Below are 14,370 nucleotides of genomic sequence, written 5' to 3' on the forward strand. Positions count from 1 at the left end.
TTCGAGATAGTCGACTACACGGGTACCATTATCGATCATTTCGAGACGAGATCCAAGATTTACTTCACGATTTTGGAAGAAATTACAGGAGGCTTTGGGCACAAAGTTGAGTTTTAGTACAGCTTTCCATCCTCAAACCGACGGTCAGTTAGAGAGAGTTATTCAAGTACTTGAAGATATGCTTAGATGCTGTGTACTAGAATTTCAAGGCAGTTGGGAAAAATATTTACCATTAGTAGAGTTTGCCTACAATAATAGTTATCGATCGAGTTTGAAGATGACACCTTATGAAGCTTTGTATGGACGTAAATGTCGCACACCTTTGTATTGAATGAGCTTAAGGAAAATCGATTCTGAGGTTGATCTAGTTAAGGAAACAGAAGAGAAAGTAAAAATCATCAGAGATTGCTTGAAAGCAGCTTCAGACAGACAAAAGTCGTATGCAGATCTGAAGAGAAAAGAGATTGAGTATCAAGTTGGTGACAAAGTGTTTTTGAAAGTATCCCTGTGGAAGAAAGTTCTCAGATTTGGCAAGAAAGACAAACTAAGTCCACGCTTTATTGGACCGTTTGAAGTGATTGAGAGAGTCGGACCATTAGCATATCGGTTAGCTTTGTCGATTAAGTTAGAGAAGATTCATAATGTATTTCATGTGTCTATGCTACGTTGTTATCGTTCAGATCTGTCACATGTGATTTCTCAGATAGAGGTTGAGATTCAGCCAGACATGACTTACGATGAAGAACCGGTAAAGATTCTAGCTCGAAAGGTAAAGCAATTAAGGAACAAAAGTATTGCACTTGTGAAAGTACTATGGAATAGACATAGGGTAGACGAGGCTACATGGGAGCCCGAAGAGGCTACGCGAAAACAGTACCCAAATCTCTTCACAGGTAAGATTTTCGGGGAGGAAAATCCCTAAAGGAGGGGAGAAATGTAACATCCCGAAATAGGGCCTAAACGGAATAATGGTTGCGAAACCACAAATTCGAGGTAGAAAATTTATTTTATTATTATTTTTAGGTTCATGATATGATTGCATGATTGTGTGAAAATTTCGTGATGAAATTCTATGCATAAAGTGCTTAAGTTGAGATTAGGGACTAAATCGAATAATTCGCAAAACTTGCATTCTAGAAGTTTTTAGTATGAAATTGCTTTGGAATATTAATGAGGAGGCCTTAAATAGCAATTTGACCAATTTCTAAGTCTAAGGACAAAAATTGGACATGGATGGAATTTTTGGAAAGTTTAGTAGTAAGGGCATTTTGGTCATTTAGTTATTAAAATGAATTAAAAACAAAATTAAAAGCCAATTTTTGTCCATCTTCTTCATTAGGACGAAATTTCAAGGGTTTTCCATAGCTAGGGTTTGTTTCAAGCTTTCAAACTCCATAGTAAGTGATTCCAAGCCCCGTTTTTAATGATCTTTACGTTTTTGGAGTCCCGATAACTTAATTAAGCTTATTCTAGCAATAATTCAACCTAGGGTTCATATTTGGAAAAATACCCATAGGTGAAATTTTTTTATTTTGGTGTTTTATGATAGAATATGAGGTTTTAAATTATGTTAGACAACTTGTGCTACTCGGTTTTAAGTGACAACGAGTAAAAAGGCTTAATCGGTAAAAATACCTAATAGTCATAAGTACATGTTAGAGTGTGAATTTGATGTTTTCATTGAAGGGAAAAATGATCAGCATGTCATAAAACATGAGAAAATAGGATGAAGTTTAATTTACGAGCCTTGGGGCAAAAGTGCAAATATGTGAAAGTTTAGGGGCAAAAATGTAATTTTACCAAAGTTTGGGTCAAGGACTGTTTTAATAAATGTGAGTATTAAATAAGCTAAATTTTTTATTATAGATCAAGAAGAACAAAATTCGGAGTTAGACCGGGGAAAGAAAAAGATAGTGGACTAAATCGATATAGTTGATCGTATTTTGTTTCGAGGGAAGTTTGCGGTAAATAAATGCAATATTCTATTATTTTATGTTAATTTTGTTAATTTCCAGCATGTGTATATTTATTTTATGAAATTATTCAAAGAAGACTTAAGCATGAATTGACGGAGAAGAAATTTCAGAAAGTCCCGGTTGAACCTTAGGATTGTGTAGGATACAAATGTCATGACATTAGGGTTTAAGGATACCGTGTAAGACCATACCAAGGCATGGCAATTGGTAAGGTTTCTAAGGCAAGGAAATCATGTAAGACTATGTCAAGACATGGCATTGATAAGTTATTATAAGGCAAAGGTCCCATGTAAGACCATGCCAAGGCATGGCATTGGTGAGTTCATAAGGCAAGGCTACCATGTAAGACCATGTCAAGACATGGCAATGGTAAGTTTCAAAAGGATACCACGTAAGACCATGACAAGTCATGGCAATGGTAAGGTACCCGTGTATCCTTAGTATTCCAAGTGGTTCAACGGGAAAATTTAAAGAGAATATCAAGATAAGGTAAGGCAAGACGAGTTATACTAAAAAGGTAAGACAAGTTCATGCTAGAAGAGTAAAGGTAAGTACATAATGTTCATGTATGCTTGATAAGGAAAAAGGTAAGTAAAATGTATTGATAAATTTGATTAAGTAAGTAAATATTTATGTAAGTGAGTAAGTGAAGAAGTTTTAAATATGTCTATGACAATTAATGAAGTTGCATTAAGTAGTATAATGCCAAGTAGTAAGATAATTCTTATGAATGTTGTTATTTATTTGCATGCAAACTTACTAAGCTTAATGCTTACCCCCTTTATTTTCCTTCTTTTTATAGTTTTGTCAAGATAACTCGAGGATCGTAAAGTACGTCGGAGGTCCGGGAACACTATCACGAGGATTACTTTGGTATAGCTAGACGTTTCATTTTGAGTATGGCATGTATAGCATCATAGCCATTTTGTGTGTATGATCTTATGATATGGCTAATGATTGGTATGTAAATGCTTGATAATGATTAGCTGTTGGAATGGCTAATCAAAGACATGTTTGGTATTATGTATGCCTAAATGCTAGTTATTCCATAGAAATCATGAAAAAGGTGAAATTAGCACAAAATAGAATCAGACAGTAGCAGTGACGCGAATTTGAAAAATCACTAAAAATAGTAGAAGTGGAATTTAATGATGAATAAGTTATGAAATCAAAGATTATTATGTCTATTTTCAAATGGAAGAAACAAAATAGGTAAATGAGATATATTTTATGAGATATTTAATTTTTTTTGTGAAACAGGGCCAGAGCGATTTCTGGATCCCCTGTTCTGACTTTGGAAATTCACTAAAAATTGTAAAAAGATATTTAGAAGTCATTATTTACATGTACAGATTCCTTATTAAGTCTAGTTTTATGATAAATAAACTTCATAGTAATTGGAACTCTTTATAGGGAGATATTTGATTCGTAATACACAGAGGTCAGAGCAGTCAAATAATGAAACAGGGGAGACTTTAACTAATAAACTGTACCAGTTGGCCCAACCAAAAATTCTAGAAAAAAATTAGTTGATAGATATATGAGTCTAGTTTCAGGAAAAATTTACGGAATTGGATTTCGAGTTTCGTAACTCGAGATATGAATTTTTAAGCGACTGTGACGCAGATTGCCAGCTTCTTTGGAAGTTTTAAAAATAAATTGTTTGAGCTGTTTAAGTAATGAATTAAGTTCGTTAACACCTCGTGTTCGACTCCGGCGACGGTCTCGGGTACGGGGCATTACAAGATAATTTTTTATATACCATAACACAATAAAATATAAAATATTATAAGGTCATAATAAGATATTAAAATTGCAACTATAGAGGTTTAAAATTAAAATTTTCTAATCCCTACCTCTTATAGCTTAATTTCAATTCAAATTTTATTATCATGCATTATGGAGTATCTTTTATATATATACAAGACTTTGCAAAATTTAATGTTTTAGACATGCTACATGCATGTACATGATTTATCATAATGTTTATTAGCATCATCTCTACTTAAGTAATTGTGAATTGTGGATGAGAAGCAGAGACTATCAACATTCTTTGTGGAAAAAAAAAATAGTCATCCCCAAGCAAATCTCAAGCAGACACTCACGATTTTTTATCCAAACAATTCAATTTTAATGCTTGGAGTCCAAAAAAATTTTGACGCACAAAAATATAGAATGAACAAAAGAAAAAAAATACAATAATGAAAGGATGATTCAACTTTCACTTGGAATATCTAAAAAACCTATACATGCCCCTATTTATAAAACTTCAACCAACATAGATTACAAAACTCTAATAAATATAATTAATGTACTCTATAAATTTTTAAGGGTTAGAAAAATTAAAAAAAATTAATTGTTTGGGATTATGGGAGCTATATTAACATCCATTTACAACAAAAGGAATTTATTATTTTTACTAGATGTGATGATAATTTCGAGCTTCAGCATAACTATCACACATATTAAAAATAATTAAAATAAAAATACAATAAAAAATAATCCGATAAAAATATATAAACTTGCTCAAAACAAATTATTAAATTATTCAACTTAATTACAGCGTAAAAATCAATTCAAAGCAACCAGCAAGAACATAAAAAAATTGGCGTAAGAGACATTATAATGAGCTACAAATATCCTGGCTTGATTTAACTTACCCGGATCGGATATTACTTAAAGCCATGTCCACATTAAACCATTAAAGTCCTAATGCTTCTCCAAAAAACTTTTCTATAGCTTCCACAGTAAAATCCTGCAAGCAGATCCCTTGTGTAAAATAGCTAAATTGCAAGACAAATCAAGATTTCGGATTTTAGTGATAAGTTAAATCGATTGAATAAAAAATTAATGATTAGTCTAATTCAATAACTATAAAAATATTAGATAAATGTTCAACTAGTAAAAAGCTAGGATGTTCGAGATATGACTTTTAAAATATTACTCGTATCTAACATTTAACTCCAAATCCAAGTAACATATACAGTGAAAGAATCAGAGAGAGCTTACAATTGTTATCTTATTTTGAGAAATTATACCACTGGCATCTTCAGCAGACTTGATTTCAACAGAAGCAGTACTAATTTGTTCCTTCAAATACTCCACAATATAATTAGCTCGGCGTGAGTCTCTGTATTCTTGAATCATCTGTCCTCCATTTCTGAAAATTTTAACTGTAGGATAACCCCGGATTCTATATTGCTTTGCTAAGTATTTGTTTGCTTCATCATCGGCATCAAATTTAGCTAGAATAATTGGAGGGTGGTGGTTACTCAGCACAGATGCTGCTTTCTCGTACTTTACATATAGCAATTGCAATAGTTTAGAAGCCAATTAGGCGTACAAGTTATCAACTAAAATTCAATACTTAAAAGAAAATTTTATGATCTTTTGCTTACCTCTGGAGCAAGATTCTGACTGTGCCGACACCTAAAAGTAGAGGTAAAAGGAAATTTGTTTAGTGCTTAATAAAACATAAAAGGAACGGACAAAGGATCTCAAAAATCCAGCGATGATGCTAGGAACTTCGTGACCCGAGATTAATATATATATATATATAATTTTGAGGGGCAAAATTTAAATTTTCATTTTAAAAATTAAATTAAATTATTAATATTTACAAGGGATTAGAAAAGATAATTACCCATTTAACCAAATAACCCTGGCTTAGTCCCGGTAAAGAATCGAAGCATTTCAATACCAATCAGGGGCGTAGCCGGGCCTTGGCCTCCCTGGTTACATGGTAGAATTGCTTTTTGTTTTTTGTTCGATTCAAAAATTAAAACATTTATTTCAAGCTTTCTTAGCCTTAGTTAAATAGAAATTTTGGATTTTTGGTCGCTCACAAAATAAATAATTTAATTTAATTTGAAGTATTTTTTACACAAAATTTTTAGCTTTGATCCTAATCTCAATCCCCTAAACAAATTTCCTAACTTCATGTCGTACTACCAAAATTAAGTAATCAAAATATAAAACATATATCTGTCGATATCAATAAACGTAGAATTGTTTTATGAATAATACAAATCTAAATCAACTACCAAATCAAACTCAATGCATACATTTTAACCAAAGAAGATAAGAAACACAGATTTAAGTCTAATATAAATATATAAGAAAAAGAGATGAAACAAATAAGATCCAAACAGTTTAGGGGGGAAGTTGAAAGAAAAAAATGAAAGGCATACCAAGGAGCGTAGAATTTGACGACGACGAAATTGTGGTGAGTAACGAAGCAAGTAAAGTTAGAGTGATCCAAAGTCAAAACGAACTCTTTCGATTCACTCTCTTTGGCTGAAATCGCAGTTAGAGAGCATAAGATTGCGGCCAAAGCAAACCAAACAAAAAAAAATTATCGCCATTATCGCTGCTCTTCACTGCTTTTTTTTTTTTTTACAGGAAGATTTAGAGAGTGAAGAGCGGGCAAAAATCGAATATTTATAGGTCAGGCTTCTCGATCACGTGGTAACTTGCTACTTCTTGTTGATGTGGTGGTTTCCACGTGGATGATGTTATTGGATGATGATTATAGTGAAGGCAAGTATGTTTTAGGGATAATTAAGCATATGTGCTTGTTTGCACTCTGCAGTTGATTTATTTAAAAAGTAATATATATATATATATATATATATATATATTAACAGTTGGATTGTTAAAGCTTAGAAAATCAAGTGTGAATCAACTGCTATTGAAAAAAAAATCCACAATGATATGTATCCTTTACACTTTTAATTTTTCCTGTTAGTCTTATTCATGTAATCTTTCAATTCTTATCAATTCTGTAAATTTTTTATTCTTAATTTTCTATCATAATCTCTCAAATTTCTTTTAAATTCTTATTCTCTCAATTTTCTATCCTAATTGTTTGTAATATCTTAGATTTTATTCGATTTCCATCATCTTAAATATTTTAAAAATATCAATGCGCTAATCCATTTGGACCACAAACACATTTTCGACATCTAATTACAAATGGTAAAAATTATTATTATATTTTTTATTTTAATTAATATCATTATTAAGTTGTTAATATTTTTTAAAATTTTTTATGTTTATATAATCAGGACAAAGATTGGATTATCAAAACATATATATACAATTTAAGCGCGAGAGCATCGCCTGTTATTAAATAATATTTGGAAGAGACGAGATTCTTACACATGTCTTGTATGCTTGGCGGGACTAAATTAGAGCCCACATTTATTAGTGCTTTGGAGACTCGAGACACACATTCTATCTTCCGTGCAGTGAGTTGTACGATTATACCCGAGGATGTGACATTACAACAGGTCTATCCGTTGATTGTTAAAAAAAAAATGGTTCAAAAATAGTTTCCTTCCACAACGGAAAATAAAATTTTTGGCAACTAACCCGATTTGTTATATTTACAGTAATAAACCCTAGACTGAAATCATACATGTGTTTTCGAATAGACGAATCCTTATCGTTCCCGACTTTCAACCAAACAATATTCTCCACTATTCTCGTACCGTGAATTACTTCGAGTGTAGGCTCACACAAATCGAATCAAAACATAGAACTAGAAATAAATTTATTTTTTTTTAGTGTGAAATCGAAAATTCTCTTCTCAAATAGAAATAGAAAAAATTGTTATTCTGGAAAAATAGATTTAATAGTCGAGAATAAATTCTCTCTAGCTTTTGACAGAGTAACAATATCTTAAAGTTGTATTAATTGCCCTACTGGTGCCACTTATTTATAAGGAGAGAAGATAGAACTCTTGTGGGATTGTAGAAATTTATTTCAACTAGAAAAATGAAATCCTAGAATAGCTAGGATGTAAGGGCGATAACCCTAGTTAATAATACTAGGGTTTATCGTTCGACCTTATAACATAAGAGGCTTTTGGGCCTCTTCCATATCGACTCCAATTACAAGTACTTCTCAAGCTTTTAACCCAATACATTATAATTTGATCCAACCCAATATTTATTTTTCTATTTCCCAAAAAATAAACTTCAATATATTTCCAATCAAATAATTTTCTCAACTCAATTCTAATTTCGTTAAAATCATGAAGACTCTATCGTAAAAGACTCTATGAAAAAATATATTTAATATTTCCGCATTCAACGGTTCACTATGACCAAATAATTCATTTCCATTTTCAAACTTCATTTAATTCAAAAAACATAAATTCATTTTTCAGGCCATTTTTATTTTCATTTTGGAGAAAATTACATTCATTTCCAAATGATTTCGTTTCTCCATTTTATTTTCATTTTGGAGAAAATCATAACCATTTCCAGATGTTCCTATTTCTCCATTTCATCATTTCTATTCATTTGATTCAACATGCAATTCATTTTTGGTTTCAACGAGCTAGCGGAGGGATCGATTGGACATATGCAATTGAGGCTCAAATGATTTATAACTAAGTTCCAACTTTTCGCCTATCAATTATAAACTCATTTAGTCACGAAGTTATTCCACTATACTGTCGTTACTGAGCTCTCCCCAACGACATACCATTACGTAAGCAACTCAATTAGTACTAGTCCAATGACCTTTTCATAAATGTGTCACTCTCATGTGATATCCTTAATCTCTCTAGGATAATATCGTTATCCCAATATGATCATACTTTATCTCATGGTAACCATTACATCTTCCTTCATGAAAATTCAATTACTATCAAATAGTAATCAAGTCATTCATCACAAAAATGAACGACTCGTGGCCACCTTTACTTTTCATCAACCATATAATGTCAATGAGAGGATATTGTTTACCCACTATTGTGAACGATGCTACATACGCAGAAGTCGTACACCCAACACACCAGCTTTCAGTTCCTTATCTATTTGAATTAAGGCTTTTACTTACATCGAAGTGTACGATTCACGCATACATAGTCCGTCATCCACTTAAGATTTATGTATGACACACTATGAATGTCACAAGTGAATAAATCCATAAACGAATTCAGGAACTATTCTTTTTGGGTCCACTTCGATGTACTTTGAGTCCAATCAGTCAAATTTATGTCTTTATCTTCTAGAAGTCATCCACTTTGATGCCCAAGATAAGGCATCTCCCCAATTAGACTTGATAGATGACATATTATTCTTTCAATTGGTTTGCTCATATCTGATTAGAACAAGACATGTTTAGGTTCATCTACTAATAAAAACTGTCTTTCTGTATTACGATTCGACCACGTAATACCACTTAGTATTAGTTTAAACATTAGATAACTAATGAGCAACATTTGTTTCCATTTTGCTTTGTATGTAAAAACCATATGAGGGCAATTATACAAAGTATATATTAATGTAATCAATGAATTTATTTTACTAACCAATTTGTTTAAAAAAAATTACAAGTTTACAAAAGAATATGCTACACTCAAGGCACCAGATCCAACATTGATGGGCTAGTTGTTATGAGGGTAACCAAATAGATACGAAATGGTTAGAAAAAAAATTATCACATATTGACAACTCTTCTAGTGTGGTTGAAAGACAATAATTCACTTGAGCATTCATATTGAGGTAGATCAAGGATCTTCTAATGCTAGATAAATCTTGAAGTTAGGTACATTTAAGGTGGCTCATTGATCTACTGCGATTCATTGTAGCAGATTAAACCATTTTCTATACTTGAGGAGCTTGTATAAAAGCAATTTAGTCATGTTTTCACTCAGTTTTCACTTTTGGTTAATAAATAATAAAACGTGTAAATTGAGCTATTTATATGACCTTAGAGGCCAAAATCGGCCTAAAGGAAAGCTAACGTATTCGATGAGTGTATAGGACATCATTCAGAGGCATAAGAACACAAGAATGGTCGCGATGTTGCAACATGTAGTGTTGATGCCACAACATAGTGAGTAAACCACTTAAAAAGAGCAAACTACCTTCAGTGTTGTGACATAGCCAGATGGTGTCGCCACACAGCCATGTAATCAAGCCTCAGTATGTAAACTACCATCAATGCCGCGACATAGACCAAAGGGTGTCGCAACACCTCCTTGAAAGGAGAATTAATAAGCAAAGGGCATTTTGGTCCGCACAATAAACTTTAATACAAAAATGTTAGCCAAATTAGGTCAACGGGAGACGCCATCCCTAAGCCTATAAATAGACAACTCTAAACACTTCATAAACAAATTTTTTTCAAGTTTTAGGTCATAGTTTTCAATTAGTTTTATTTTCATTTTCTCTTTAGCTATTTTGTACTTAGGTTATTTTCATTTGTAATTCAATTCTAGTTTTTATTTTCATTCGTCGTGGAACTTGATTTGAGGATTTATCAACTTTTCTCGGATTATTGTTTGCGCAATTATCAATATATATTAGGATTTTTCTTCAACTCTATTTTTGATCCACTATTTATGTTCTTTTCAATCAAATTGATAATGTTTATTAGATCTATGAGGAACTAATCCCCTAGTAAAAGATTAGCGAGTGGACGTAAGAGTAATTAACTTGTATTTAAGGTTTCTTAGTGAATCAGCTAGTTGGGATAAGAAGAATTTAAAACCCTAGGCCTGACATCTCTAGGAATTCATCTAGGTAGGAATGAACCCAAAATTAGTATTGCATATCCTTAAACACCTTACCCCAATCTGGTCTAGATTGTAAGGTCGACAGATAAGTAGTTCTTGCTGACTCATTAGATTAGTGGAAGATCGAGAGATCCTACTAGGTTAATGACTAGTTGATTAAACAGAACCCAAAATAGAAGTTAGTAATGACTACCGGAGCGAGTTAGTCCTCCTTCATTAGAATTGATAAAGTCTACAAACTATTTTCCCGTCTTTATTTTTATGCATTTTAATTATTCTTATAAAATATGATTTTTTTATCACCTTAGGATTTATCGTAATATAGTTTAATTAAATTACTAATTAGATCTATTAAAGTAGAAGTTATAATTACTTTAGTTTCGCCTCCATTGGGTATGATCCTCAGAGTACTCCAATACTTTGTTGTATAAATATATATTACAACCTGACCTATATACTAGCGAAAACTTCCTAACGATAATATTTGGTTGCAGGATTTACACTCTAAATGTTAGTACATCCAAAGGCGGTCACTTCTACAACTAATCGACCGAAAAGAAGTCAGGTGACTCAGCTGGAGATCAGTTTTTCTTGCTACGTTATACCGAAAGATGTGTCAGGGAATTGAAGCACAAAAAATGAAAATCAGTAGTTGTTTACTCTTTCTTTAGGTATAGACATGGTACCATTTACCATTTTTACATCCCCGAGTAAACTTCTCTTTATCAATCCCCGTTCGTAATAAGGTAAGATTCGTTTAATAATATAATTATCATATTTTTTTCCTTATTATATTTTTGATATAACATTATTTGAACAACCGGAACAATGACCCGAGTCATGTGTGTATACCAAAGGAGCTTAAAGATATCCACTTATTGTTAGATCCACGATCAGAAATTGAGGTTAGTTTTTCAAATTTTCAATTACATAATAATTACGTAAGGATTTGAAAGTTAATATTAGGTACATAATGAAATTTATAATTTCATAATGTAGTTTGAATGGATGTCATACTCTGACATAAGAATTCTAGAATGCATCCCGACGAAATTTAGAAGGAATCACAATATCTGGCACGTCAAAGTGTCATTGATAGTTTTTGCAATGGTTGAGATGCTTGAATCTGATCGAGTGATATGCCAATTTGGGTTTGTGAAAAATATTCCACCCTCACCTCAAAACCTCGATAAACTTCACAAGATTTACTTGCGGGGGAGAATCGAGATTAGCTTAAATTTGATGCTAAGTATATCTATTTGTGGGAACATATGTACAATTTCATACCTATGCATGAACCAATTGTCAGACTGGATATGGCAACGTCTTTGGATTACATGACATGGTTTAGACTTCATGGTAAGATATCTATTGTCGAAGGAGGAAAGAAGTAGATAAATTAGTCGTAAAAGGCTAACGCGACTCCATATGAGGCCACAATCGAAAGTACATGCATCGAGTTTATCTTCATCAGCTCCAACCCTAAATTCTTTATTAATGGATGTAACTTTCAATCAGCATGGTTCATTTTTTTTAGTGCATTTATAAACCCCATGTTCTTCACACAAGCACCAAATTATACACCATTATACCATGCATCAACAACTTCTTTAGGAATATTTTTGCATCACCTCCATCCGCATGAGCATATTACATGCCACTGCTATCAACAACTCCAATGTATCTGTCATCGCCTATAATTCCAACATTCTGAGTAGTATCTGGTTATTCAACACCATATATTCTTCATCGATAATGTCACAAACACCATTAGAATCACTATTCTTTAGAGGTGGGCCATCTTCAAAACCACATACTAATACAATCGACGATATACAATGACAACCTAGGACACAAATGCAATCTAACATAGCATAACAAGATGATGATGAATAAGAAGATAATGTTGGAGATGGAAATGAAGATAAAAATTAAGATGGAGGTGGAGGTAGAGGTGGAGGTGGCGATGGAGGTGGAGATGGATGTAGAGATGAAGATGGAGATAAAGACGACAATGATTAGTTGAAACCCCAAGCATGACAAAATTCTCCTTGTTACTAACACCTATCAAGTTGTGTCACACATTCGGCTTGATGAGAAGATGATTTTTTTATTTTAATTTTTTTTCATGTATACAATCATTTAGTTTGTTAATTTTCAATTTTATTTTACACAAGTAATGTTCCTTTAATATTTGAATTGTATTTTATATCAATAATTTACTTATTTACATTTTATCAAAAATTGTTTGTTTTTTGTATGTTTATCAAAAAAATGAATAAATTTTTTAATTAGATCTTCGCCTCAATGTTACCCCTAAATGTGGACATGTTTTCTTACTATATCTTAGGTTCCTACAAAAATTGTATATCCTCTGTTGGTCTATCTTTTCCTAAATATCCATATTGTTACATATCTAACTAGATTTCGCTCGACCTTTTGGCTTGCGACGCAACTCAATATGCAGTAGTAATTTGAATGGAGAATTCCAAATAGAAGACCATCTTCCTTCATTTAGGACTGATGGGAATTCAGACTTCCATGCTTTATATCTATGTTTTAGTTTGTACACTTCATCAAATAATTCTTGCAATCCAGATGCACCAAGGCATATGCATCAATTGCACATGCACATGGAAAATGAAATACTTGAAATCTCCGATAGTCGTAGGTCTTTTGTTTCAAGTATACATGATACGATCCCCGGTGATACCCTCATCGGGTCTATGGAATCCGTAACCCAAAATATTTCATTTGGATGTGAGTGCACACTATAGACATAGAGTTCATTCTTGTTGCATTTTCTTCCATATCTTTCCTCACTTCCTCACACCAAATTTGTCTGCCCTTTATCTGTCCTACATCTTTTTTAGCTCGCTTTGGAAACAAGGCTGATAAGCGAAAGTATATTTCTTAGACCATCGATGTTATCGTCAAATGACGTGTCATTTTTAATATGACATTTATCCATTCAACTAGGTTTATTGTTATATGTCTGTATCGTAGACCTCTATCTTATGATTGAGTTTATTATTCTTTAGGTATCCCATCAAGAAATTCAGTACCGTATTTGTTTACTACACACAAGTTCTTCAACATTTAATGGAATCAATGTTGGACGAGCTAATACCCTGTTGAAGAAAATAAAGAATATATCCATGAACGCAAATAGTGTGTTAAAGAATGATATAGAAAATAACGTTTACTATGTACACATGTTAATAACATATCATCGCTCATCATCCATGTGAAATTGGCTCATGTAATTTGACCCGATATGACATATACAATACTTATGGTATGCATGATCCCATAAGCTTTCACGTCGATCAATCGCAGCCTGTATTCCTTGTGCCCTATAAGAAATGATGCATATATCGGGTTATGTCACAACATGCCTTCTTAAGTTAGTAAAGAAGATGTCCCAAGTATCGGTGGTTTCTTGTTCAACAATTGCAAAAGTTATTGGTAGAATTTTTCGATTACCATCCTGTGCAATGAATGTGTTGTCAATTTGGACTAATGGCTTATAGTATCAAAATGCTTCAATGTATAGCTTGAATGTCCAAAAAACCCGATGGAAAATTCTTTTACCTTGGGCCATTTGATTTCTATGCTACACAAGTTCCGTTTGCAGATTGATGACGGTACCTAAGACATAGTGATTCAGTACCTTAAACTATTGCAACGAATCATGATATGGTTGATCCCACCCGTTATGCATTTTTCTATTACCTTTTTTTTTTGCAATCCATGTCTTGTAATATGACATGATGTAATTGTACTCATTACAGATATTAGTAATCAAAACTAGTACGAGAATCGTAGGATTCACTTTCACTATAGGTAAGACAATTTTAG

The 14,370-nt window shown here is 32.5% G+C and overlaps 1 long non-coding RNA gene across 1 annotated transcript; it reads right to left on the reverse strand.

Moving 5' to 3' along the window:
* Nucleotides 1-4,498: 4,498 nt before the first annotated feature.
* Nucleotides 4,499-6,437, reverse strand: LOC108465059 (uncharacterized). Its single transcript, XR_001868386.2, has 4 exons — nucleotides 6,167-6,437; nucleotides 5,375-5,405; nucleotides 4,986-5,273; nucleotides 4,499-4,731 (listed from the first exon to the last, which is right to left on the reverse strand). It is a non-coding gene; the product is annotated as an uncharacterized LOC108465059 (long non-coding RNA).
* Nucleotides 6,438-14,370: the final 7,933 nt, after the last annotated feature.

Source organism: Gossypium arboreum, chromosome 3, assembly GCF_025698485.1.
Source record: "Gossypium arboreum isolate Shixiya-1 chromosome 3, ASM2569848v2, whole genome shotgun sequence".
NCBI classification, from domain to species: domain Eukaryota; kingdom Viridiplantae; phylum Streptophyta; class Magnoliopsida; order Malvales; family Malvaceae; genus Gossypium; species Gossypium arboreum.